The sequence below is a fragment of the Lepidochelys kempii genome, chromosome 20 (genome assembly GCF_965140285.1).
Source record: "Lepidochelys kempii isolate rLepKem1 chromosome 20, rLepKem1.hap1, whole genome shotgun sequence".
Lineage (NCBI taxonomy): Eukaryota > Metazoa > Chordata > Testudines > Cheloniidae > Lepidochelys > Lepidochelys kempii.
Window position 1 is genome coordinate 23,033,792 of NC_136399.1, and position 25,881 is coordinate 23,059,672.

General features: G+C 55.7%; 1 pseudogene; it reads right to left on the reverse strand.

Annotated features, from left to right (window-relative positions):
- Positions 1-500: 500 nt before the first annotated feature.
- LOC144929614 (adhesion G protein-coupled receptor E3-like) lies at positions 501-25,881 on the reverse strand (annotated as a pseudogene).

Below are 25,881 nucleotides of genomic sequence, written 5' to 3' on the forward strand. Positions count from 1 at the left end.
ATACTTAGAGAGAAGTCTGTGTCCATGTCCTTATCTCACTCCTCACCATGCTGTTGTCACCTCCTCGCCTGCTTTTGCAGGTTCTGGTTCTGCATATACTGCATGATAATGGGCGAGGTGTTTACAATGCTCATAACTGCCGCGGTGATCTGAGCGGGCTCCATGCTTGCCGTGGTATGGCATCTGCAGGAGAGCAGGAGAGCAGAGTTGCAGGGGAAGCGGTGATTGGATGACCAGTTTTGGAGACCTACTGCACCGTCTGCTGCCAGGACACAACAGCTGAGCGGGCTGGACAATTGCCGTGTTATGGCGAGACAAGAGCAGCCGAGCAGAGTTGCAGTGGAAGCGGCCCTGTGAGACCACCAGGAGAGCAGAGTGGCAGCAGAAGTGGTGGATGATGACAGTCATATAGAGGACCTGCGAGCTGGATTCATCGCAGCGGGAGAGCAGGAGAGCAGAGTGGGAGCGGAAGCGGTGGATGATGACGATGGTTAGCAGTCCTACCGCACCGTCTGCTGAAAGCGGTATGGCGCCCGCAAGGAAAAAAGGCGCGAAACGATTGTCTGCTGTTGCTTTCACGGAGGGAGGGGCGACTGACGACATGTACCCAAAACCACCCGCGACAATGGTTTTGCCCCATCAGGCATTTGGAGCTTAACCCAGAATTCCGAGACTGCAGGAACTGTGGGATAGCTACCCACAGTGCAACGCTCCGAAAGTCGATGCTAGCCTCAGTACTGTGGACGCACTCCGCCGACTTAATGCGCTTAGTGGGGACAACACACAATCGACTGTATAAAATCTCTTCCTAAAAATCGACTTCTATAAATTCGACCTAATTTCGTAGTGTAGACATACCCTGAGTGTCTGTTGCGGGGCCAGATTGTCAGTTTGTCCATGTGCTTGATTGTTTGAAAAGTATGAATTGGGAGTGCTTTGTTCCAGATGGGTCTGACTGTTATAAAAAGGCAGTCAGTTGCAAACCAGCTGAGCTGTGAACAGCGGAGTGGCTAAGAGGGAGTTTGACTGGGGAGAGCCCACTGAGGCTTTCATCTTGCAGGCTTTTCTGTGTAGTTACTGCAACAGCTGAGGAAGCTCTTAGAAGGAAGGTAATATGGATGGTGAGTGATCAGCTGTTGTGACCTGCACAGGATGTGCCATATTTGTCTTTCTTCCACAGGAGAGAAGCAACTTTGACTGTACAAAGTGCAAGCTGGTCTTCATATTGGAAGAGAAGGTTCAAGGTCTGGAGAAACAAGTATCAACCCTGTGTTGTATAAAAGATACTGAAGATTTCCTGGACAGATGTCGGGAGATGCTTCTACGGGCACAATGTTCTGAAGAATCAGAGCAGGCTGCGCAGCGGGGACAGGACGGTGAAAAAAATTGGCAGCATGTGACCTGCAGAAGAAGAAAGAGGAGAATCCATGTACCAGCTACGCAGATACAGATAAGCAACCGTTTTCATGTTCTCTCCACAGGTATTAATGCGGAGAGTGGACTAGATGATACATCTGAGGGAAGGGAACAGAAGGAGACTCCCCCGATTGGAAGGCATGAGATGCACTGTCCTAGGGATGGGGGTTCCATGACCACCTCTCGCAAGGGAGCAGAGATTAGTGGTTAGAGCTGGGGAGCCAGGTTTTGTTCCCAGCCTTGCCACAGAGTCCCTGGGTGACCATAGTCAAGTCAGGTTGGAGAGGAATCGAGTCACAGGGAGACTGTGACATAGGGATAGAACTGGCTGAACTCCAGAGACTGGGGACACTCAGACCACTGTGCCCAGTGTGAAGGGGCCTAATGGGGTGGAAACACCCCCCCACCCGGAATTCCCCCTCTGTCCTGCACAGCCCAGAATCCAGGGAGCATAAAGGGGTTGAAAGCCACACACCCCAGCTCTGCAGCGAGTGGAGGAATCAGGCCGCACCCGACTGCCGGTGCGGGTCACCGCGATGAGGAAGAGCAGGTCGGCCAGGAAGAGGCAGAGGCAGAGCTGCAGGTGGAAGGAGGTGCTGACGTTGCGGATGGAGCGGCAAAGGAGGAAGGTGAGGATGGCGAGGAGGAGGCACAGCAGAGAGAGGGCCAGTCCCACACAGGTGACAATGGTCAGTGGGTCGCTCTCCTGTAACACAGCAAAGGGAGAATCACCAGTGACCCCAGCCCAGCCCCCTGGGCTCCGACTCAGCCTTTCCCCCAGCAAAGCCTCCAGTCGCTCCAGGGAGAGCTTTGCCCATGGCTGAGCGCGGAGCTCAGGCTCCAGCCCTGTGATCCGAGTCTCACGGTGAGATACCGTCACTGTGGTGGGAGCCATTAGGACGGCGAAGCTGGACAGATGGTCACAGCGGCAGGTGGTGTGAGTGCTGTTCATGTGCACGGCGGTGCAGCCGTCCGGAGACCAGCTGCCGCTCTCGGCCACTACTTTCCAGTAGACGCAGAGAGCCTCTTCCTCCTGATTTTTGGCCTGGAAACACAACAGAATCATCCTCGTCCTCACGGGACCACAGAACATCGTTTGTGTTATCACATGTCTACAGCAAACCCGAGGCCACCTACAGCTCCACGGCTCTCCCCACGCAGCCCCAGCGCCCACTGGGGCCATCCCGGTGACAGCCGAGAGAGAACGCAGATCCTGCTGCTCCAAACGCACAGGCCCTGCTGTTGGAGCGAACGGGAAATAAATCCTTGCCAGCCGTTAGCACTAAACGGAACGTGGCCATTGGCCGAGGATTTCTGACTGCAGCCAGCAGGGGGCAGTGCTGTGCGCACACAAACACATATGCACCCTAACCACTGCATCACCGCATCACAGTGTTTCATGCTGATTTCCTGAACTCCACTATCTGTAGAAAGCGGCTGGCCAGTTATTCCGGCTCAGGGGTGAGCTAAGCGGAGCTGTTACCCTAGAGCACTTTGCACGGCCATGTGTCGTGGTGCGACCCCTATTCTCCTTCTCTAGTCAAACAGCCCCATCGCGTCCGGATTAAGGAGGCCTCTGCTTCTTAGGACCATCGGGAGCCAGAAAGGCAGCACAGTCCAAATGCCGGACAGGAGATTGTGCCTTGTATATGCCCCTCTAGAGGCCCAGATATGGAGTAAAGCAAGGGGATCTTCCTCCACGCACCTGTCTGTGGCGCAGGGTGAGGTTTGCGGGTCTGGAGAGATTAATGGGTCTCCCGTCTCCAACGGCCCCACTCACCACCCTGGAGTTGAGATGACTCTTCTCCAGCTTCCCACAAGCCGGTAGATTTCCCTCGCTGAGATGTCTCGCACTGATGATGGAGTCCAGGGTCCAGGATGGAGTCCAGGATGATGGAGTCGTTAGGGAGCTGGAGACGTTATGGCGAAGAATGAGCCGGCCAGGTGCCCAGGGCTCACAGTGAGTCTGTGGCAGATCTGGGAATGGAACCCAGGATCCTGGCCACAACTCTTAAGATTTAGCCACTGGACCGTGCTACCTCCTCCCTCGGAGCCTCCAGGAACACGTCCAGCTGGAAATGTCTAGCTGCAGGATGCAGAGATGAAGATTCAGTTTTTCTCAGTGAGAGCAGGAGAGGGGCTGGCCAGGGATGAGCTTCCCCTGGTACTGGAGCATTCGGGGCCCTGAATATGGCCACTGAGGGTAGGGGTACACATTACCCTAGTTCCCCATATCTCCATTTGGGAGTCTAGCTAGACTAGGGCATCCCTGCCCTTTCCATTCTCTGGGCCCATTTTATACCAAAAAGAAAAGGAGCACTTGTGGCACCTTAGACACTAACCAATTTAGTTGCATCCGAGTTGCATCCGAGAGTGCTGAAGGAATTGGCGGCTGTGATTGCAGAGCCACTGGCCATTATCTTTGAAAACTCATGGCGAACCGGGGAAGTCCCGGATGACTGGAAAAAGGCTAATGTAGTGCCAATCTTTAAAAAAGGGAAGAAGGAAGATCCTGGGAACTACAGGCCAGTCAGCCTCACCTCAGTCCCTGGAAAAATCATGGAGCAGGTCCTCAAAGAATCAATCCTGAAGCACTTGCATGAGAGGAAAGTGATCAGGAACAGCCAGCATGGATTCACCAAGGGAAGGTCATGCCTGACTAATCTAATCGCCTTTTATGATGAGATTACTGGTTCTGTGGATGAAGGGAAAGCAGTGGATGTATTGTTTCTTGACTTTAGCAAAGCTTTTGACACGGTCTCCCATAGTATTCTTGTCAGCAAGTTAAGGAAGTATGGGCTGGATGAATGCACTATAAGGTGGGTAGAAAGCTGGCTAAATTGTCGGGCTCAACGGGTAGTGATCAATGGCTCCATGTCTAGTTGGCAGCCGGTATCAAGTGGAGTGCCCCAAGGGTCGGTCCTGGGGCCGGTTTTATTCAATATCTTCATAAATGATCTGGAAGATGGTGTGGATTGCACTCTCAGCAAATTTGCGGATGATACTAAACTGGGAGGAGTGGTAGATACGCTGGAGGGGAGGGATAGGATACAGAAGGACCTAGACCAATTGGAAGATTGGGCCAAAAGGAATCTGATGAGGTTCAATAAGGATAAGTGCAGGGTCCTGCACTTAGGACGGAAGAACCCAATGCACAGCTACAGACTAGGGACCGAATGGCTAGGCAGCAGTTCTGCAGAAAAGGACCTAGGGGTGACAGTGGACGAGAAGCTGGATATGAGTCAGCAGTGTGCCCTTGTTGCCAAGAAGGCCAATGGCATTTTGGGATGTATAAGTAGGGGCATAGCGAGCAGATCGAGGGACGTGATCGTTCCCCTCTATTCGACATTGGTGAGGCCTCATCTGGAGTACTGTGTCCAGTTTTGGGCCCCACACTTCAAGAAGGATGTGGATAAATTGGAGAGAGTCCAGCGAAGGGCAACAAAAATGATTAGGGGACTGGAACACATGAGTTATGAGGAGAGGCTGAGGGAGCTGGGATTGTTTAGCCTGCAGAAGAGAAGAATGAGGGGGGATTTGATAGCTGCTTTCAACTACCTGAAAGGGGGTTCCAAAGAGGATGGCTCTAGACTGTTCTCAATGGTAGCAGATGACAGAACGAGGAGTAATGGTCTCAAGTTGCAGTGGGGGAGGTTTAGATTGGATATTAGGAAAAACTTTTTCACTAAGAGGGTGGTGAAACACTGGAATGCGTTACCTAGGGAGGTGGTAGAATCTCCTTCCTTAGAGGTTTTTAAGGTCAGGCTTGACAAAGCCCTGGCTGGGATGATTTAACTGGGAATTGGTCCTGCTTTGAGCAGGGGGTTGGACTAGATGACCTTCTGGGGTCCCTTCCAACCCTGATATTCTATGATTCTATGATTCAATTTATTTGAGCATGAGCTTTCGTGAGCTACAGCTCACTTCATCGGATGCATACCGTGGAAACTGCAGCAGACTTTATATACACACAGAGATCATGAAACAATACCTCCTCCCACCCCACTGTCCTGCTGGTAATAGCTTATCTAAAGTGATCATCAAGTTGGGCCATTTCCAGCACAAATCCAGGTTTTCTCACCCTCCGCCCCCTCCCCCCCACACAAACAAACTCACTCTCCTGCTGGTAATAGCTCATCCAGCAGGAGAGTGAGTTTGTGTGTGTGTGTGTCCCCGGAAAAAGGGGGGGGGGTGAGAAAACCTGGATTTGTGCTGGAAATGGCCCACCTTGATTATCATGCACATTGTAGGGAGAGTGGTCACTTTGGATGAGCTATTACCAGCAGGAGAGTGAGTTTGTGTGTGTATGGGGGTGGGGGGGTGAGAAAACCTGGATTTGTGCTGGAAATGGCCCAACTTGATGATCACTTTAGATAAGCTATTACCAGCAGGACAGTGGGGTGGGAGGAGGTATTGTTTCATGATCTCTGTGTGTATATAAAGTCTGCTGCAGTTTCCACGGTATGCATCCGATGAAGTGAGCTGTAGCTCACGAAAGCTTATGCTCAAATAAATTGGTTAGTCTCTAAGGTGCCACAAGTCCTCCTTTTCTTTTTGTGAATACAGACTAACACGGCTGTTACCCTGAAACCTGTCATTTTATACCAGAGCCCCTCTCATCAGCCGTCTCCCCTCTGTGCCCCCAACTGCTCACTGCTTGGGGCTCAAGCTGTGGGACGGCCAGGAAGGAAGGTGTCAACTCCATGGCCCACAGCCTGAGAACCACTGGTCAGCCAGCAAGGAGAACTCCAGGGCTGGAGACAGAGGCCAGGGCCCGGCCTGGGGATCCATGGGGAGGGAGGGAGGAACGGGGGAACCCAGACTGGGGTTCATTGCCCGGGAACTGCTCTGTGCCGTGGTTTGGGCCGTGGGTGTCGCCATCCCCAGTATGGTACCGTGTGTGGCTGCCCCGGTGACTGTATCACAGTGCACTCCCATCGTGTCGTTGTGAGCTCTCAGCGTGAAGACCTCGCTGTCCCGGCTGCAGTCCCCAGTGACGAGCCGCGTCTGGATAGCTGTGGGGGGTGGGGGTGAGGAATGACAGAGCCCCTCGCTGTGAAACCCCTTCACTGGGAATCTGTCCATTCTCGGCCAGACCCTCCCCCCTCCCCCTCCACTTGGGGCTGGGGGGCTTCAGGGCTCTTCCGCACTGTGGGAGGGGGAAGTTTGGAGCCCCCCCCGTGAGTTCCATTGATCACCCCCCCATATCCCCTCCCCCCATTCTGGCTGTGTCTCCCGGGGGAGTAGTGGGGGTGGAGGCAGGTGCCTGGCTCAGCGTGGCGGCCCCTCGTGGTGGAATGCCAAATATTACATTTCAACCCTTCTCGGGCATTGCTGTTACTGGGCGGGCTGGGTTCTATTTCCTGGTGCAGGGGAAGTGCTGTTCTCTGTCTGTACTGACCTCAGGCTCACATCCACAGCGGTATACAGGCGCTAACTTCCAGTGGATTTGGGGCACAGTGTACAACCCCGTGTCTCTCAGCAGCCAGCAGGTGGCGCTGAGAGCCACACGTCCCCCCTCACCCAGAGACTCTGTCGTCACGTTCTGTGTTGTCCTCTCCGGGGACCGGAGCGCAGCGGCCAGTGCGGCCAGTTCCACGCTCTGCAGCAGGACCGTCACGGCCCACCCCACCTCCTGCTTGTCTCTGACCTCCCAGAGGGAGGAGCTGTTCAGGAGGGAGTTGAAAGAGCGAGTCGCGTCCTGGGGACAGGAAAGGAAAAGCCCTGGGAGTGAGGAGTCCGGGGTATTTATGTATTCCCAAGGGACATCGGGCATCACAGCCTCTCCCAGTTTCGGGGGCTGCAGTACTCTCAGAAGGGGAGCCCTTTACAAAGGGGGTTCACTGAGGCTGACTTGGGGCCCCACTGGGACCTGAAGCCAACTGGGGCTAGAACCCTTTGTCGTTCCTTCTTCGCTCCTGCTCCCCCATCCCTCCATTACAGATGCCAGGGAACAACATTGTCACAAGCCGATGGCTTCCTAGGCTGTCTCTGTGCTGCATCCAGCAGCTGCTCAGAAATGTCTGGCAGGGCAGGGATAGAGCCCAGATCCTGCTGCCTGAAAAACTCAGGTCATGACAGATGAGCTGAAGGAGGATCCCCATTAAGGGTCAGCAGTATAGCACCTCTGATGAACAACAACAGGTCTGAACACTAGAGGGCGCATGTGGGTGGACAAACACAAACGTGCTCTCACCCCCCTGGAGGGCATGTGCACGCAGACACAGACAAACACCACTAGAGGGTGCACCCCCCGCCCCACAGCAGTGGAGGGCACAGGTCTTTTCTGAAGAGGATCTACATGTCTCCCCGCCCCCCAGTGAGACTCCTAACCCGGCACAGCAGCTCGCAGGGCTCTGGGGCACACTCAGGGGCACTAGCCCGCAGAGCACATTCAAGGGACGGAGCCTCTCACCTCCAGTGATAACGTCGCACTCCCGTCTCCACACGTGGACGTCAGAATCTCTAAGGTCGAATTAAAGAAATTGCAACAACTGCTGTTTCCGCTGCTCCGCTTTACCTGCAGAGAGACCCAGGGCAGGGGTGAGCTCTCCAGGGGCTGAAAGGCGACCGACGTTGGTGTTTGCCTTATGCAGGGGTCTGATCCTGACACCCCTCATTGAGTGAATAAAGCTTTTATATCAGACGTGTCCAGGACATATACGATGGTGCTGTTGCTACAGTAAGAGGTTCATGTGGAGAAAGGGAACAATTTCTAGTAACAGCTGGAATACATCAAGACTTGGGACTAAGCTCCTTTTTGTTCACGTCGGTGCTGGATGCATTGACAGAAAGCAGCCAGAGAGTCGTCTCCTGGGACGTGCCAATTGCAGGTGATGTAGTGCTCGTGTGGGAGAGGAAAGAGGAAGTGAAAGATGATGCAGAGAGACATGGAGGCGCATATTGGAAAGAAACGGCATGAAAATCAGTAGAAGAAATCCGAGTATATGGTCTGTAGATTCAGTGCTCTCTGCAGGAAGACAATGGGTGTGTAAGTCTGGGGACCAGCCACTAGGAAAGCTACAGAAGTTTTAAAAGGTCCGATATCAATTTGCAAACCCCTAGAAGATAATAAGGTGATAAGTAACAGTCAACATGGATTTGTCAAGAACAAATCTTGTCAAATCAACCTGATAGCTTTTTTTGGCAGGGTAACAAGCCTTGTGGATAGGGGGGAAGTGGTAGACATGGTATATCTTGACTTTAGTAAGGCTTTTGACACTGTCTCACGGGACCTCATAAACAAACTAGGGAAAGACAACCTATATGGAGTCACTCTAAGGTAGATGCATAACTAGTTGGAAAACTGTTCCCAGAGAAAAGAACAGGAGAAATTGTGGCACCTTAGAGATGAACAAATTTATCTGAGCATAAGCTTTTGGGAGTTACAGCTCACTTCATCCGATGAAGTGAGCTATAGCTCACGAAAGCTTATGCTCAAATAAATTTGTTCATCACTAAGGTGCCACAAGTCCTCCCTTTCTTTTTGCGGATACAGACTAACACGGCTGCTACTCTGAAACCTGTTCCCAAAGAGGAGTTATCAGTGGTTCACAGTCAAGCTGGAAGGGCATATTGAGTGGGATCAGTTCTGGGTCCGGTTCTGTTCAATATCTTCATCGATGATTTAGATAATGGCATACAGAGTACACTTATAAAGTCTGTGGATATTACCACGCTGGGAGGGCTACAAGTGCTTTGGAGGATAGGATTAAAATTCAAAATGATCTGGACAAACTGGAGAAATGGTCTGAAGTAAATAGGATGAAATTCTAGAAGGACAAATGCAAAGTATTCCATTTAGGAAGGAACAATCAGTTGCATACATACAAAATGGGAAATGACTGCTTAGGAAGGAGTACTGCGGAAAGGGATCTGGAGGTCATAATGGATCAGAAGCTAAATATGAGTCAACAGGGTAACGCTGTTGCAAAAAAAGCGAACCTGATTCTGGGATGTATTAGCAGGAGCGTTGTAAGCAAGACACGAGCAGTAATTCTTCCGCTCTGCTAGTGGGATGAGGAGGATCGAGTCCCAGCGATGAAAGGAACAAACACAGCATTGCCCTGATCTTGGATGGGGTTTACAGGGGTCACCGTAATACCAAGAGCAAAGGGTTTTGTCTGGGAATTTCCATATTGGTGGTACAAAACACAGGGCAAAATCCCCAACAAATGAATGATGGGTTGAAATGTACCTGCAGAGAGAAATTCCTGCATGTCTCTTTGATTCCCTCGAACTCAGCACTGGAGTTCATGCTGGGGACTTGGAGTTCTGGGTAGAGAGGAGCAGACGTTAGAGCTTTCATATCAGATTTTCATGTCAACTCACTCCTGCCTGGGGGAAAATCCCCTTCTCTTCCCAGCCCCGATGGCTGCTCTCTGTCCACATGCCAGTCCCGCACTGCCAATAGTTTAACATGCAGCTCCCTCCCTTCGTCCCCGTCTCACAATGTCTCTCTCTACGTTCCATTTACACTCTGCTTTGGCTGTCCCTCCTGCTCCTGTCTCTGGGACTTCTTGACGTGTTTCCATCGACTCTGCAGAGAGACCTGCTGGGTACAGACGCCTCTGCCCGCTGGGGAGAACCCACCTTCACCCATGCCTTAGCCCCGCTGCACTGCTGCCTCGGAGCCGCCCGAGGTAAGCGCCACCTGAGCCCCCTCCCGCACCCAAACTCCCTCCCAGGTCTGCATCCCGCACCCCCTCCGGCACCCCCGCCCCCTGCCCCAGCCCTCTGCCCCCTCCCGGAGCCAACACCTCCTCCCAGACCTTGCACCCCTCACCCCCACCTGCAACCCCAGCCCTCTGCCCCAGCCCTGAGCCCCCCGCCCCCTGGAGCCCACATCCCCTCCCAGAGCCTGCACCCCACACCCGCACCTGCACCCCAGCCCCCTTCCCCAGGCTCAGCCCAGAGCCTGCACCCCCTCTCGCACCCCAACCCCCTGTCCCAGCCCGGTGAAAGTGAGTGAGGGTGGGAGAGAGCGAGCGAGGGAGCGAGAGGGATGGAGTGAGTGGGGCGGGGCCTCGGAGAAGGGGCGGGGAAGGGAGTTTGGGTTTGTGTGATTAGACAGTTGGCAACCCTAGGGAAGAGACACCCGGCCCCTGGCAGCCCTGCTCACCCCCTCCCCGGCCAGGCCCCTGCTCCGCGCCCAGAGCCAGACATGGCCATGCTGGTGGCTGTGGCTCTGAGACAACCGGAAAGACCCCAGTGGACGGACAGGCTGGGCTGGGGGGAGGTGAGGGCCTGGAGGCTGAGCCCTCCCCTGCTAGGGCTGAGACCCAGAGGGACCCTGTCGGTGGGGAGCAGGGGGGCTGGTGCCCCATCCCAGACCGGTTCCCAGCTTGCTGACCCCTCGGGCAAGATCTCAGCCTGTGTAACCCCAGGCCCTGCCCAGCCCCCCGAGGTGCCCCCTCCATGTCGCCAGCGGCAGGACCCACCTTGGCACAGGGTCGTGTTCCTGTTGGAGGGGACGTAGCCGGCCCGGCACTCACACCGGTAGCTCCCATTAGTGTTGATACACGTGGCGTTGGGGCCGCAGATATCTGGGGTCTTGCGGCACTCGTCGATGTCTGAGAGGGGAAAGCGGGGGGTGTCATACACAGCACGGCTGGGGGCGCGCTGGGGGCGAATGACCACGGAGGCACCCCCCCACCGATTGCAGGGGGCGAGGTCTGTCGGTCAGTCTGTCCGCTCCATCTAACCCCCCCCTTCTATTCTCCTTTCTTCCCTGCTATTTGCAGGGCCCCAATCCCTGCGGCGCAACCCCTCCCTCACCCCCAGACCGGGGGGTCCAACCTTTGCCAGACTCCCCTTCTCTCTCTTTCCCGTGACAGCATTTTGCTATTTCCCGCTATGCCTCTTCCCCTGGGTCGTTATTTGCAGAAAGGCAGCACCCAGAGTGCTTCACACACACTGCCATAAAGAGCTTCTAGTCTAAATAGACAAGAAGTGGGAGAGAAAACTGAGGCACAGAATTGCCCAAGGACACCTAGCAGTAACAGAGCTGGAACTAGAACCCAAGTCTCCCGAGTCCCAGTCTCATACCCTACCCACTAGATCTGTCTCTTTCAGCTTGTTTCCTCCATAGAAGGCCAAGAATGTGTCTCCCCTGCCTTGCCATGCAGATTTTACCCTCTGCCCGCCACTCCTCCTCCCCCCGAGAGGAGCTGTGTGTCTCCTGGCTCACGGCTGGGAGTGCATCAGGGCTGGAAAAAATCCCTTGTTCCTTTGGCAGGAAACTCAACTTTTGCTCCATTGTTAAACCTCTTGGAAGGCAACAGGCCTACGCCATGTCTGTGAGGGGGCTTGTATGTGCCAGCCTCTAGTGACGGCCGCTGAGCCCTGGAACAAGGAGAGAGCAAGTTTGTCCTGCTCTAGTGGCTGGTTCGCATAAGTAGTGTGAGGGGGCAAGGCCAGATGGCTATAGAAAAGTAGTGGGAGATAGATATGTTAGCTCCAGGCTAAACAAATATCTGGTACCAGGATAGTGAAATGGCAGCTGCTCCAGGTCAATTAAGACACCTGGGTCCAATTAAGAACTTTCCAGAAGGCAGGGAGAATGCTAGGTTGATTGGGACACCTGAAGCCAATCAGGGGCTGGCTGAAACTAGTTAAAAGCCTCCCAGTTAGTCAGGTGGGGGTGCATGTCAGGAGCTGTGGGAGAAAGTTGCGCTGTTGGAAAGGCTGAGTAGTACACACCATATCAGGCACAAGGAAGGAGGCCCGGAGGTAAGGGTGAAGTGGAGCTTGAGGAAGTGAGGGCTGCTGTTGGGAAGTAGCCCAGGGAATTGTACGTGTCATGTTTGTAAAAGGTCAGCTACCATAGCTGATACTATTAGGGTCCCTGGGCTGGAGCCTGGAGTAGAGGGTGGGCCCGGTCTCCCCCCCCCACACCTTTGCCCCCTGATTAATCACTGAGACTGGGAGACAACAGAGACCGTGCAAGGAAGGATAACTTCTCCTCACCTCCCTTGCTGGCTTATGATGAAAATGGCTCAGTAGACTGTGACCCTTGTCTCTAGAGAGAGAAGGGTTACGTGGAGGGTCACGGTGAGCCTCTGAGGCTAGTGAAATCCACCAGGAAATGTGGGACCCACGGAGGCAAGGACAGAGCTCTATCACGGTAGATAACAACCTGCTACAACGACTAGCTAATGGAGTTACTCCCTTAGCTCCAGCAGCTGCGCTGTGTGCTTTCAACAGACAAGTCCTGGGTTTGATTCCTGCTAATGACTCAAGCTGGTTCCTTGGTGATGCCAGCTCCTTCCCCAGCCTTAGCAGCTGCTGAGGGTTAGGTTAATGGGGTTCCAGAAATTAATGGGCTTTCTGAGCCCAAGCTCTATTGAAGGTTGTCCAACATAGAGTCCTCGGCTCCGTCTCAGCCCAGTTTGCTTTGCAAAGACCTGACCTTCCCCTCTTCAAAGTTCTGCTATGAAAGGGCATCTTGGGCTCTGATTGCAGCTGCAGGTTTGGGGGGATGTTGCAGCTTCTAATGATGTCCCCAATGCCTTCCGCTCGAGCCTCGGTGGAATTAAGCAGCATGGCAAGAGACATGGCGACCTTCAGTCCCTGGGCTCAGTTTCCAATTGTAAGACAGGCTGGGAGTCAGAACAGACACTTTGCCCAGGTGTGGCGCAGAGAAAAAGCGAGACCTCAGGGTAACCTGGTTAGTTTCACCCTCCATGCGTGCGGGTTAGTTTCAGAGGTCCTGGGTAAGCTCAGTGGCCATGCATTAACAGCATCGCCAATGCCAAGCAATCAAGAAAAGCCCCAAACCCTGAGCCAGGCTGTAAAAAGTCACGAGATTGGTTTAAAAAATCACGAGATTTTTTTTTTAAGAAAAAATCCATTTTGGCTTTGTTTTGTTTGACTCTGGTTTGGGAGCTGTCAGTCACCCCAGCGTAACGTTTGGCAGGTTTTCGTCCCCCATGTGGGCCATGCCCTAATTTTGATTTTAGCCAAAAACGGAATCACATGACTCCAGGAGGTGGGGCTTTAGGGCAACACCACGCGTTAGCAACACTGCAGAAAAGCCAGAAACTTCATGCCTTTGCCATGACTGTTTCCAGCTCCCGTTCTACCTGTGCAGATCTTAGAGGTATCCCTCTGATTCTTCCCAAATCCCCAACTGCATTTACACCTGTAACTCCCTGGCATGTTGATGCAGTTCCCATGGGGCTCACAGACTGTGGCGTTTCGCTGGCACTCGTCAATGTCTGCAAGGAGAGAGAAAGCGCTCCTGTACCTTGGCTGCTGGGGGATAATCCAGGCGTCCGAAATGCACCGTGCTCTGGGGAGACGGGGCTGGTTAGAGCCAGGAGTTCAGTTACTGGGTCAGCGAACGGGAGCAAGTTGGCTATTGTCCGGAATGAGCCGCTCCAGCTGGGAAGGGAAAAGCAGCCCCGCCAGGACACATGCCTGCTGCTTGCTAAAGCTATCAAGCGGATCTGGCGATGCCCAGTGCCGCAATATCAGTGCAGATGGCAATGCCTGAATGAGCTGTCCGCCCCTGGAAGGGACAAATGGGGATCTGCTTTGGAGGAAGGGGATAGAGAACAATATGGGGGCTAGTCTAATGCCTTTATCAGTCAATGGGGTGACCCCCTCTGCAACCCATGAGCTGCCCTGGGCACCCCTTTGCACAAAGGACAGTGCAGAACCAGAGGGGGTTCAGGGACAGACAATGAGAATGATCAGGGGCCTGGAAAAGCCCTCTAAAGAGAGAGATTGAAAAGATGGACTGCCAGTTTAGAGTGAACGTAAGCAGGGACTTGCTAAGAGTCTATCCCTGTCAGTCGTGTATAGAGAAGGGAGATGGGGAGCTTCTGTTCTCCCCATCTCATAACACGAGAGCAGGGGCCAGTCAGGGAAGTTAGAAGAGGGGAAATTTGAAACTGAGCCAAGGAAAGGCTGTTTCGCGCCATGTGCGATTAGCCTGTGGAACTCCTCACCACAGGAGTCACTGCGGCCAAGACTTGAGAACGATTCAAGGAGCGACTGGACATTCATACGGATGATAACAGCCGGAGTGATCAGAGTTAAAGGGCACAAATGTTTGGGAAGAGAGAGAACCTCCTGCTGTGGGCTTCAGCCCACCTGAGTATTGGAGACCAGGAAGTGAGGGCAGACTATCCCCCGGCTGCCACTGCTGGGCTCTTCCACTGTCCTCGGCAGCATCTGGCTTTGGCCCCTGGGAGCCGGGATACCAGGCTAGACGGGCCTCAGCTCTGATCCCGTCTGTACTGTGCAAGTACCAGCATTACTTATGTCTCAGCCTGGCCGGCGCCTCCGTTTCGCCTCTTCAGAGGCTGAGCTGCTCCCGGGGCAGACTGAACCCTGGGAGAACCGACCGGCTGCGTCCTGCCCAGTTCTGCCTCCTCTGCCCCTCGACCCTGCGACCGCTCGCGGGTTCTCCTGAACGCACCACGGCGGCGCCGTGTTTCCAGAGCCCTGCTTTACTCCGGGAACAACGTAGGATCGGGTTCCGCTCCCGAAGGCTTCCAAGAGTCCACGCGGGATGGGAACGGAGCTTCCGGCATCCTTATCCCGCCCGTCCGGGTTCGATCGGGATGTTTATAGCGGGTAGCGCCGCAGCCGGGGCACCATGGTGCCAGGTGCTGTACACACATCCAGCCACAGCCGCTGCTCCAACGCGCTTTCCCCCTGCTCCAACGCTCTGTCTGCTGAAGACGGCGCCGTGCGCTGGGTTCTTGGTGGGGTGGCCAGAGCTCTCCCCTCCCTCAGGCACACGGGTGTCCTGAGGCTTCCAAACTCGCTCCGAGTTGCAGGGAGCTGAGACTGGGTGTCTCCAGGGGCTTCAGTACACGGGGAAATTGACGGTAACAGCTCCTGTGGAATAGCTCCCCATCCGGACACTCTGGTCTGGAATAATCAGTGCACTTCCAAAGAGAACAGCGATCGCGATCGATTCCCCCCGGGGGCAAGCCCTAGGGATTTTCCCCACGGCTCCCGATACCAGCTATCCCCGGACAATCCCCGGGACGCTGGCTGAGATAACTGCGGCACTGACTTCTTCTTGTGCCTCGACCCGCCCCAGGACACTGGCTGGGGTTATCCCCTGCGGGCTGGGGCTGGGCGCAGGAATGGCTGGGCGAGGTCTCTGCCAGGGGAAGCGTTTGAACGAATGGGCTCCTGAGTTCTCCCAGTTCTATGGGCCCGGGGCTCTGTGCCCCCCAAACGGGGGTGTAAAGGGCAGTTCCCATGGGAATGGCCGGCTGGGACTTGGTACAAGCTCTAACTACCGGCTGAATGTCGCAAACGAGGGCTTGGAACCCCCTGCCCCCTTCTCCGGTCAGGACGCCCTTGTTGCCTAAGTGGGCATAATGGCCCCCTTAGGAAACACCCTCCCATCCAGGGGGCTCCCTGTCAGTGTGGAGCTGGAAAAGGCTCTGCTCCCAGCCGTGAGGGAGGGGGCAGATTGGGGGTGTGGCCGGGGTGCCCTGGGCTGGGGCTATTCCCTGCTCCCCAGGGCCCATAGAGGCAGAGAGCACTGGGCTGTGTGTGCACCATACACGAGGGCCCTTCCCAGGCTCAGGGGGCTCCAGGAGCCTGGATTCTCTGTGCTGGGGACAGCGAGGGTCCCCACCAGTCTCCCCGGCGCCTCCCCGCAAACCTAGGGGTTTATTCCCAATCCAAAGACCGAGGCAGGGGAGATCCTGGCCCCCAGGAGTTGAGGGTCACGGCTGATCACAGCCCCGGTGAGTGGATCGGGTGCCTTTGCAGCAGCCAGCAGCAGCGTCTGGTGCAGCACCAGGCCTGGAATGAGCGCAGGGGTGTGTGTGGGAGGGTGCAGGGGGACTGAGCAGGGTGCTGTGGGGACCAGGGGAGAGCTCACCCTGGCAGGTGTTCTCCCTCGCGTGTGTGAAGCTGGCTTTCCCAGAGCTGGGCTCGTAGCCATCGGTGCAGCTGCAGGAGTAACTCCCAGGCACGTTGGTGCAGTTTGCGTGGGGTCCGCAGTCTGCCGGGCTCGGGCCCCGACACTCGTCAATATCTGCAGCACAAGAGGGGACGCTCTGTAGGGTCCTGGCAGGGAGACGTTCCCCGTATCACCCCCCCCCCAACCCTCCGCACTGAGCTGGGTGACGGGACCCAGGCGACCGGGCCCCTGGGAGCTTAACAATCACAGGCCTGATTCCCAGCTATGCTCCGGCGGCACTGGGCTGCTCTGGCAGCGGAATGGCCACTCGAGAAGCCCCCACCCTGCAAAAGGGGCCACCCTAGCTGGTGTGGAGCTGCTGTGGGGGTCCTGCACCCACCTTGCTCCTAGCCCCTGATGTAGGGGCCGAGGCCGGGGTGCCCAGCACTGCAGCTATTGCCTGTCCCCCAGGACCCATGGGGGAGGATCGGGGGTGTGGCTGGGGCACATTGGGCTGTGGCTATTCTCTGCCCCCCAGGACCCATGGGGGAGGATCGGGGGCGTGGCTGGGGCACATTGTGCTGTGGCGATTCTCTGCCCCACAGGACCCATGCGGGAGGATCAGGCGCGTGGGGCACACTGGGCTGTGGCTATTCCCTGCCCCCCAGGACCCATTGGGGAGGATCGGGGGCGTGGCTGGGGCACATTGTGCTGTGGTGATTCTCTGCCCCGCAGGACCCATGCGGGAGGATCGGGCGCGTGGGGCACACTGGGCTGTGGCTATTCTCTCTTCACCAGGGCCCATAGGAGGCAGAGCACATTACACGAGGCCCCTTCCCAGCTCAGGGGGACACTAGCAGCCCAGATGCTGCGTGCGGGGGCCAGCGGGGGTCCCCTCCCCTCTCCCCAGCACATCACCGCAGCACAAGGAGTTTGCTCTGTGGCTCTGTTTATTCCCCATCCAAGCACCGGGCACAGGGGTGAGCCCGGCCCCATGCTCTGCAGGAGCAGGCGAGGGTCACGTGTCATCACAGCCTCGCGGACGGCCTCGGGCCACTGCCAAAGCCAGCATCAGCCCCGATGCGGTGCCAGGCCTGGAACGAGCATTTGTGTGTGCGGGGGGGGGGGGGGTCTCAGCAGCTGGGGGCCAGGGGAGAGCTCACCTTGGCAGGTGTTCTCCCTCGTGTGCGTGAAGTTGGCTTTCCCAGAGCTGGGCTCGTAGCCATCGGTGCAGCTGCAGGAGTAATTCCCAAGCACGTTGGTGCAGTTTGCGTGGGGTCCGCAGTCTGCCGGGCTCGGGCCCCGACACTCGTCAATATCTGCAGCACAAGAGGGGACGCTCTGTACGGTCCTGGCAGGGAGACGTTCCCCGTATCACCCCCCCCCCCCAACCCTCTGCACCGAGCTGGGTGACAGGACCCAGGCGACCGGGCCCCTGGGAGCTTAACAATCACAGGCCTGATTCCCAGCTGCGCTCCGGCCGCACTGGGCTGCTCCGGCAGCGGAACGGCCACTTGAGAATCTGGTGTATTGAAAACTGTGTTAGCATCACAAGCTCTCACTTTACATCTGCAAGGGGCTTTCCCGGAGCTTCTTGCATGCTCGGGGGCTCGGGTGACAAGCAGGTGATCTGGGGTTTCCAGCAGTGTGTCTGCCAAAGAGCCAGCCTAGAGCACAGCGGGGTTAGTTGTGCCTGTTTGCCTTCAGGAGCAGCCTGCTTTGTCTCTCTCCGTTTGGGGTCCGCGTGTGCTAGGGTTCTGGATTCTAAGAATAACCCTGTGTTAAGCTGCAGGCTGCCAGGGAGAGGATGTGATGCTGTGTTTCTAACTAGCACAGCTCCGTTCCCCATAGAAACAACCAATCCCTCTTTAAAACCCGACATTCACAGCCTCCATGCCCCGGTAGCAGTGAGTTCCAGAGGCTAATGCTGCCCCGGGTGGAGGAGGAGTATTTCCTTGTATCTGCTTTGAATTTCCCCCTTTTTCAATTCAGTTTAATCCACAGGCCGCCCCCTTGCTCACTAGTCTTTCTAAAGCTCGTGATTTTCTAAGCTAATCTGATTTTCTTTTAATGCCTGGGATTGTCGTCACGAGCTCAGCCGTGCACTTAAGACCCACTGGAGCCGAATTAAGTGCGTAGCTGTGCAGGGATGGAGCTAAGCATGTGTTTGCTGACTCGGGGGCTCAGGGAGCACAGGCAGGGACCAGCACAAAGCGATTTAGCAGCTGGAGGTTCCAGCGTCCCCCGGTGGGACACCAGCATGTGGGTATCCCCTGCCCCGGGACTTGCATTGGTGCATGCACCAGCTTCACCAGTGCAAAGGGGTCTCCGAATCCACTGGACTGCGAGCCCAGAAAGACCTCTCGGTCTGTGCCCTGGGCAAACTCCCAGCCCTAGGGGAGCGACGCGGAGCTGGCCAGCGTGAGTGTCCCTGAGTGCGGAGCTGGCCAGCCTGTGTGTCCCCGAGCCATGCCGCTGGAAGCCAGGGTGTCTCAGGGAAGCCCGGGGCTGGGCTGGCAATGCCAGTCACAGCACATGCCCCCTCACAGCGCTGCCCACGCAGGGAACTTGGGGTCCCTCGAACTAGCAGCTGCACCCCCTAGAGGCCAGAGGAGAGCATGGCTGCCTGCCCCCAGCGGAAGCTCAAGCAATAGGGGACCAGGGGCGAATTCAAGAACGCTTTAGCCCAATTCCCAGAGCTGTTCCAGGGGCCACTTCCCAGGCTCAGCGGGACACTAGCCGCTCAGATGCTGCGTGCCGGGGCCAGCAGGGTCCTCTCCCCAGGGCATCTCTGCAGCATGTGGAGTTTGCTCGTGGGTCTGTTTCTAACCCCGAGGGTTTATTCCCTGTCCAAGTGCTGGGCACAGGGGTGAGCCCGGCCCCATGCTCTGCGGGAGCTGGTGAGGGCCACGTCTCTTCACAGCCTCGCTGACACCCTCGGGCCACTGCCAAAGCCAGCAGCAGCCCCGGTGCAGCACCAGGCCTGGAACGAGCATTTGTGTGTGTGCGGGGGGGTCTCAGCAGGTGGGGGCCAGGGGAGAGCTCACCCTGGCAGGTGTTCTCACTCGCGTGTGTGAAGTTGGCTTTCCCAGAGCGGGGCTCGTAGCCATTGGCGCAGGTGCAGAAGTAAGATCCAGCCGTGTTGTAGCAGTAGGTGTTGCCTCCACAGTCTGCCGGGCTCGGCTCCAGACACTCGTTAATATCTGTAATGCAAGAGGGGACGCTCTGTACAGTCCTGGCAGGGAGACGTTCCCTGTATCATACCTCCGAGCCCCCTGCACTAAGCTGGGTAATGGGACCCAGGAGACCGGGGCCCTGAGCAGTTAGTGATTAAGGCCGTGGTTCTCAGTTACCCATTTCTGCTGCTGGAATGTCGTAAACAGCCCCCTGAGCCTCCTGTCCCAGGTACGGGGGCAGAGGGGCGGGGTTCAGCCCCACAAACACCCAGATCCCCCATGTGAGGGGAGGGTGGGGAGACGTCCCCCTGGGGCTCCAGGCTCCCTGTTGTTTGGGGTTGGGGAATGACAAGCTGCCTCTCCTCTGCCCCCTCCCTCCTTGGATCCCTGCGGGGTGTGGGTGAGAGGGTAGCCAGGGCTGCCCCATTCTGCTCCTCTGGGCAGGGATCCGTGGGGCCCCCACCCTGTGCCCAATTCGCAGGGCCTAAGACTCCTGGCTCCTGCTGCTGCAGCTCTTGCTGCTCACTCTGGAGGCCCCTGGTTCAATCCCCAGGATCCTCGCTCCTGCCCCCACTCATTCCCCAGCCGGGCTGAGCACCCTCCACAGGCCCTGGAGTCAATGGAGTTGGCAGCTCCGGCCCTTAATGCCCTGCTCTGTCCCAGCCCCCCAGGACAACGTGGGAGCCCCGTTACCGTCACAGGTCTCTGTTACGTCGGTGAAGAAGTGATTCTTTCCTGGCCCGTACCCATCCAGGCAGGTGCAGTGGGTGTTGTTCACACACTTGGCATATGGTGGGCAGAGCACATGGTTGTTGCAGTCCTCAGTGGTACCTGCAGGGGCAGGAACAGCTGGGCAGGGTCAGCCAGTGCAGAGCGGCCCCCCCGCCCCCCCCCACAGTGGGATCGACTCCTTTCACACGCCCCATTTGCTGATTTTCATCCCTGGGCGCCTGGCAAACAGCTCCGACGCCATCCACCGCCTGGCAACAAGCTGCCCTCAGCTGCACAGGAGGCCTTGGCTCCCCGGGGGTGCCCCCGGCACAGACAGGCAGAGCTGCCGGAGCCGGGCGTCGGTTCAAGTGAAACGTTTTCAATCTCACCCAATTTGTTTCCTTTTTGTTGCTGTCGTCGTTACTCTGATTAGCATCAATTTCAAACCCAAACCTCGCTTCGAACCGGAAAACGGGAATTTTTCGTTTTGAAAATTATTTCATCTCTTCCCCCACTGCAATTTTTCCCCCCGAGTAAAACCAAACATTTCTCCCACCAAATTGGCATTTTCTGGCAAAAAATGGCTCCTTGGGAAATTCCTGCCCGGCTCTCCTCTGGATTGACTGAGAGCGGAATCAGGTGCGAGGCTAGTCTGGATCCTGAGCTGCCTCCCATGACCCAGATTGTGATCGGCCTACGGGGGGCGCTCCTGGATCCTTTAGCTGCCCGGTGTTTGGGGGCTCCACTGGGATCCGTCCCTCTGGCCAGCGTGAGGGGAAGGATCCCAATGCAGCTTAGCCAGCTGCAGGGCTTGGGATGGGAGCAGATGGAGCAGGGTGGGTGCAGCACCGGGGAACCCCAGTGGGTCAATGGGAATTTGCCCAAATCCCATTTTGGGATTTGCAGCAGAGCTGGGCTTGGGGCGCAGAGTCCTGATCCCAAACGCCACTCCCAGCTGGGCACATGGATCCCAGGTTTCAATTCAGCCTGATTTCAGGGAGGGGGGCACGTACAAATGGCACTTCTAAAGTCTGAGCCATCAGGGGCTTTGATTTGGGCTGGTCAATAATATGGCCCTTGGCTACAATGGGGATCTGCCCTCACTCCAGCTCCCAGTGTGGAGCCCTGGGCTCCAGTGTCTATTCTCTGCTGGCCACGGGGCTGGGAGGGTGAGGGCTACACAGGGCCCCTTCTCCTATCCCCTGCACGTACCCACCGTGCTCTATAATCCCACCCGAAGACGCCCACGCCAAGGGGCTGCTCCTAGCTCACCAGACCCCTGACTCTGCTCTCCTCCCACAAGGGAAGAGACCGGAGGGGGTGGAGGCCAGAGACCCCGGGCAGCCGGGAGCGCTCGGGAAGGTTAGCCAGGAGGAGTCGGCTTTACCTTGTACGCCATTATTCTGGACCACGGTGCCCCACAGGCACAGGGCGATGCAGAGCCCTGGAAGGCAAAGAGACAGGTTAAGGCACCATGGGCAGATGATAACCACCACTCAGCTGCACCCGCCCCCCCAGCTGCCCCAGTCCTGCCAATCCTGGGCCAAGGGCCAGTCAGTGCCCTGACGATGGTGGAGTTAAAAATGCAGACACCTGGTGCTCTGGGAAATCAGCCCCAGCTGGGATCCCTGTTAATATTTTTAACTGGTTCCAGTTGGGAACTGGACTTTGGGCCAGGGCAACTGGGTCTTTCATATTGTGTAATAGCAACAAAGACCAGGAGCCCCCATTGTCAGGGCCGGATTTATACTTAGGGCGCCCCTAGGTGTAGGGTCTCAGCGGTGTTCCCCGCCCCCCGGCTTGGAGCTCCGGGGGCCCCGCTGCCTGGAGGCGGCCAGGAGCGGCAGGGTACCCCTGCTGCCGGGAAGCTCTTAACTGCCACGGGTGGCAGGGGAACCCCACCACTTTTAACTTTTAGGTGCCCTGCCTCCCAGCACCCCCTTGCCCACTGCCCAGCGCCCCCCACTTGAAAGGGGACTTTCAAAATTCCCAAGGAATTTACGGGATGAGGATGACGGTTGGTCACCTGAGGCCAGGGCAGTAGAGTTCAAACCGATGACCAGAGAGGCGAGAACAGGCACTGTGGGACACCTCCCGGAGGCCAATCGCAGGGCTGTAATCGGCCAGAGTGTCTACACGGGCACCGTGGCGCTGTACCCCTGGCGCAGAAAGCTCTACACCTCTCGTTAGACTTGCCAGTGTAGGCAGGGCCTAAGTTCTTTCCAGCAGACATCCTGGGCAGGGATTCAGTGAAGAATGAAGCCTCATTTACTCACTACCCTGCCTTAAATAGGATTTACAGGCGGTGGGAATCCTTTGTTTCCCAGTTTGATCCCCACCCCCTATTAGTGGAAAAATACTATAGTCCAGTACCAAGTGACATGATCACATGACCCTGCAGGGTCAAGGCAGCATCCCAGGAAGCTTCTCAGGAAGGTGGGAGATTAACATCTTCCAAGTTCTATTGTCCGTCTTCAATGGTCCATTAAGGTTGATTGCCTACTGTCCGGTGGATGTTCCCCAGGTGTAAACCCTCTTGTAATTGTTACGTAGTCAATATCCCTAACTTCAGATTCAGCATTGATACATGCGTACAAATAGGGTAATCATATGCAGTAAATCATAACCTTTCCAATGATACCTTGCATGACTCATCTTGCATAGAACACATCTGTTATGCCATATGGATATCATAACAATATCCTATGAAGAATGCGGGGCGTAGCGTCACATCTGGGTTTTCCCTTCTGTTGGTAAACCGTATGGTCAATTCCTCATCCACACTTTGGTTCATTATGCAGTATGCCCAAGAGACCAAATAACCAATATAGGTCTGTTTTATTCTTAAAAGTCTGTAATAGCTGAGGCTGGGTGACTGTCACAGAGGTCACAGAAGTCACGGATTCTGTAACTTTCCGTGACCTCCATGACTCATGATTTCTGCAGTGGCTAGGGCAGTCTTGGGCCACCGCACACCCCCAACTCCCGAGCAGCAGCAGTAGTTTGGGTGTGGGAGGGGGCTCAGGGTTGGGGCAGGGGGTTGGTGTGCAGGGCGCTGCTTACCTTGGGGCAGGGACTTCACGGAAGCGGCCAGCATGTCCCTGCAGCTCCTAGGCAGAGGGGCCAGGGGACTCTGTGCACTGCCTCTGTCTGCATGCACTGACCCCGCAGCTCCCATTGGCTGCAGTTCCCAGCCAACGGGAGCTGTGGAGCCGGTGCTCATGGGACGGGCAGCATGTGGAGTCCCCCAGCCTTCCCTCCCCCTAGGAGCTGAAGGGACAGCTCCGGCTAGCCCCGCCAACCCTCCCTCTGCCCAGCCTCAGCAGGGGTCCTGGACCATGTGCTACCATCTCCCTCCCTCCCCACCAGAACCTACAACAGCCTCCCGGGCTGCCCCCCCCGGACCCCTGGTTCGCCCCGGGCCACGTCCCTCCAGCACCCATGGTGCCCCCAGGCCACCACCGAAGAGCACCCACAGACCCCCGGCCCAAGTTTTAGTTGGGGGTATATATATAAGTCATGGATGGGCCACAGGCTGCCCGTGACCTGTCCATGACTTTTACTAAAAATACCTGTGACTAAAACATAGCCTTAGTAATATCATATCACCGGAACAGAGGTTCAATACAACTCCAGTTTCCGGGAACCCATCTCCTGCACCAGTGTTGAATTCACCTTACAAAGGCTTGTGTCCAAAGTCACACCCCTAAAGCTGTCCCTTTTATACTCAACCTGTTTACAAGGAAAGAGGTACTGTATGCCTCCTCTGAGGCTAGTCTCAACCTACCATCTTTCTACCTTGTTTTTCTGGTACCATACGGTACCCCTTGGCTCTTTGTTCTGGACTCGGGAATTCCAGGTACCAAGAGCGTGACGCACCTCCTAGGCCTGTCCCGTATATATTGTCCTTATTTTTGGGACATGCCCATGAGAGTAACTCCCTGCCTGTTACTACATATGTGCTGATCCTGACAGGTTTCCTGGCTAATGCGAGATATCATGGGATACTTAGCAAAGGTGAACAAGACTGTAGAAAGACACAGGCCACCATTCCAGGCCATGTAACTGCTGGAAGTGTATATAGAAGAGAATGTTATATGCATTAAGCACATACTATCCATATTAATATATGTAATGTGAATCATACCTATTGATCATGTGATATATTAGCCTGGCATATATGGGTGAACACTTCAGAAATAGATTTAACCACCACCTAAACAATTCAGCTAGTCCTAAGGACCCAGATCCAATGACCCCACCCCACCTTACAGGGCTGATAACGTCTTTGAGAGCTGCCAAGCCTGTGTCAGCTTCATGGCAGAGACACATTCTGTGTGGGACTCTCATGATGGGCACAAACGCGGCACATAGAATCATAGAATATCAGGGTTGGAAGGGACCTCAGGAGGTCATCTAGTCCAACCCCCTGCTCAAAGCAGGACCAATCCCCAATTAAATCATCCCAGCCAGGGCTTTGTCAAGCCTGACCTTAAAAACTTCTAAGGAAGGAGATTCCACCACCTCCCTAGGTAACGCATACAGCCTTATGTTCTGCCAGCCTGGAACTTAACGAATGACACTTGAGTGCTCCCTGGTGGTAGAGAGGGGAACAGGATGATGAGGAGAAATACTTGAGAGAAATAAAAAAATAAGTGTTTTAAAAATGTTATACACAGAAATAAGCAACAGAGAAAGAGCGAGAGAGAGAGAGAGAGAGAGATGGTGTCTCCTGGCGCAGGTCTATGGACCAAACTTTGCTTATTTACCCCACTGTGATTCTGGTGTAAATCCAATGAAGTCAATTCTTTCATTAAGAACTATTATTCCTCTAGTAATATTTCAGAACCCCAGCTCTGTGCCACGACAGAAAGCTGGTTCAACCAGCTACCTGGAAATTCCCCTTGTGTAATGACTCTGTGTTACAACCCCCGGGCACAGTGGGCATTCCCAGAGGTGAGCGGTATGGCCAATGTAGTCCTACCCTCTGGCTATTGCCAGCTGCTGGAATGGTTCCTTGGGACTACAGAGAGTTGAGGATGAATCAGGGAAGGCTTTGGGCTGCTCTGCTTCCAGGGACCAGACTGATCCGCAGTTATCCCCTGGGATTCAGTACCTGTGAAAGTGGTGGAAAGCCATCTGGGACCCCTCCACGCTCTGGTCTCATAGTGAGCCCATCTCAGATGAGTCCATCTCAGCCAGCCCCAGGAATCTGGCCAGGTAAATCTAAGGGTGTTTCAGTGAATCTGAATGGAGTCTCAGTTGGTGTAACATGAGCATTGGAGGGAGCGGAGGAAATTGCACGTTACACTTAGGTGTAAATTCGAGCTCAAGGAGATATACCCGGGCTTCCTCTGACCTAGTTGGCATGCCAAAAATGGAAGCGTGGCCACGCTTGGGCAAGCAACAGGAGAGGCTCCCTGCCCCGACTACGATCCCATCCAAGACCACAGGTACGCACTCAGGCCGGCCAGCCCCTCCTGCCCCCATGGCAACACTTCTATTTCTAGCTAGATGAGAGCTAGGGCGACTATGTCCTCACGAGCTGGAACAGTCACCTTCCAGCCCCACTGCAGACAGACCCGTGGGCCCCTCTGGACTCTCCTAGCCCCACCCGAGTTCAGCCCATGGACTTTGTTCCACTCACCCAATGGATACATGTCACCTCGGGTTCCCATGGTGGCTCAGACGCTGTCAGGG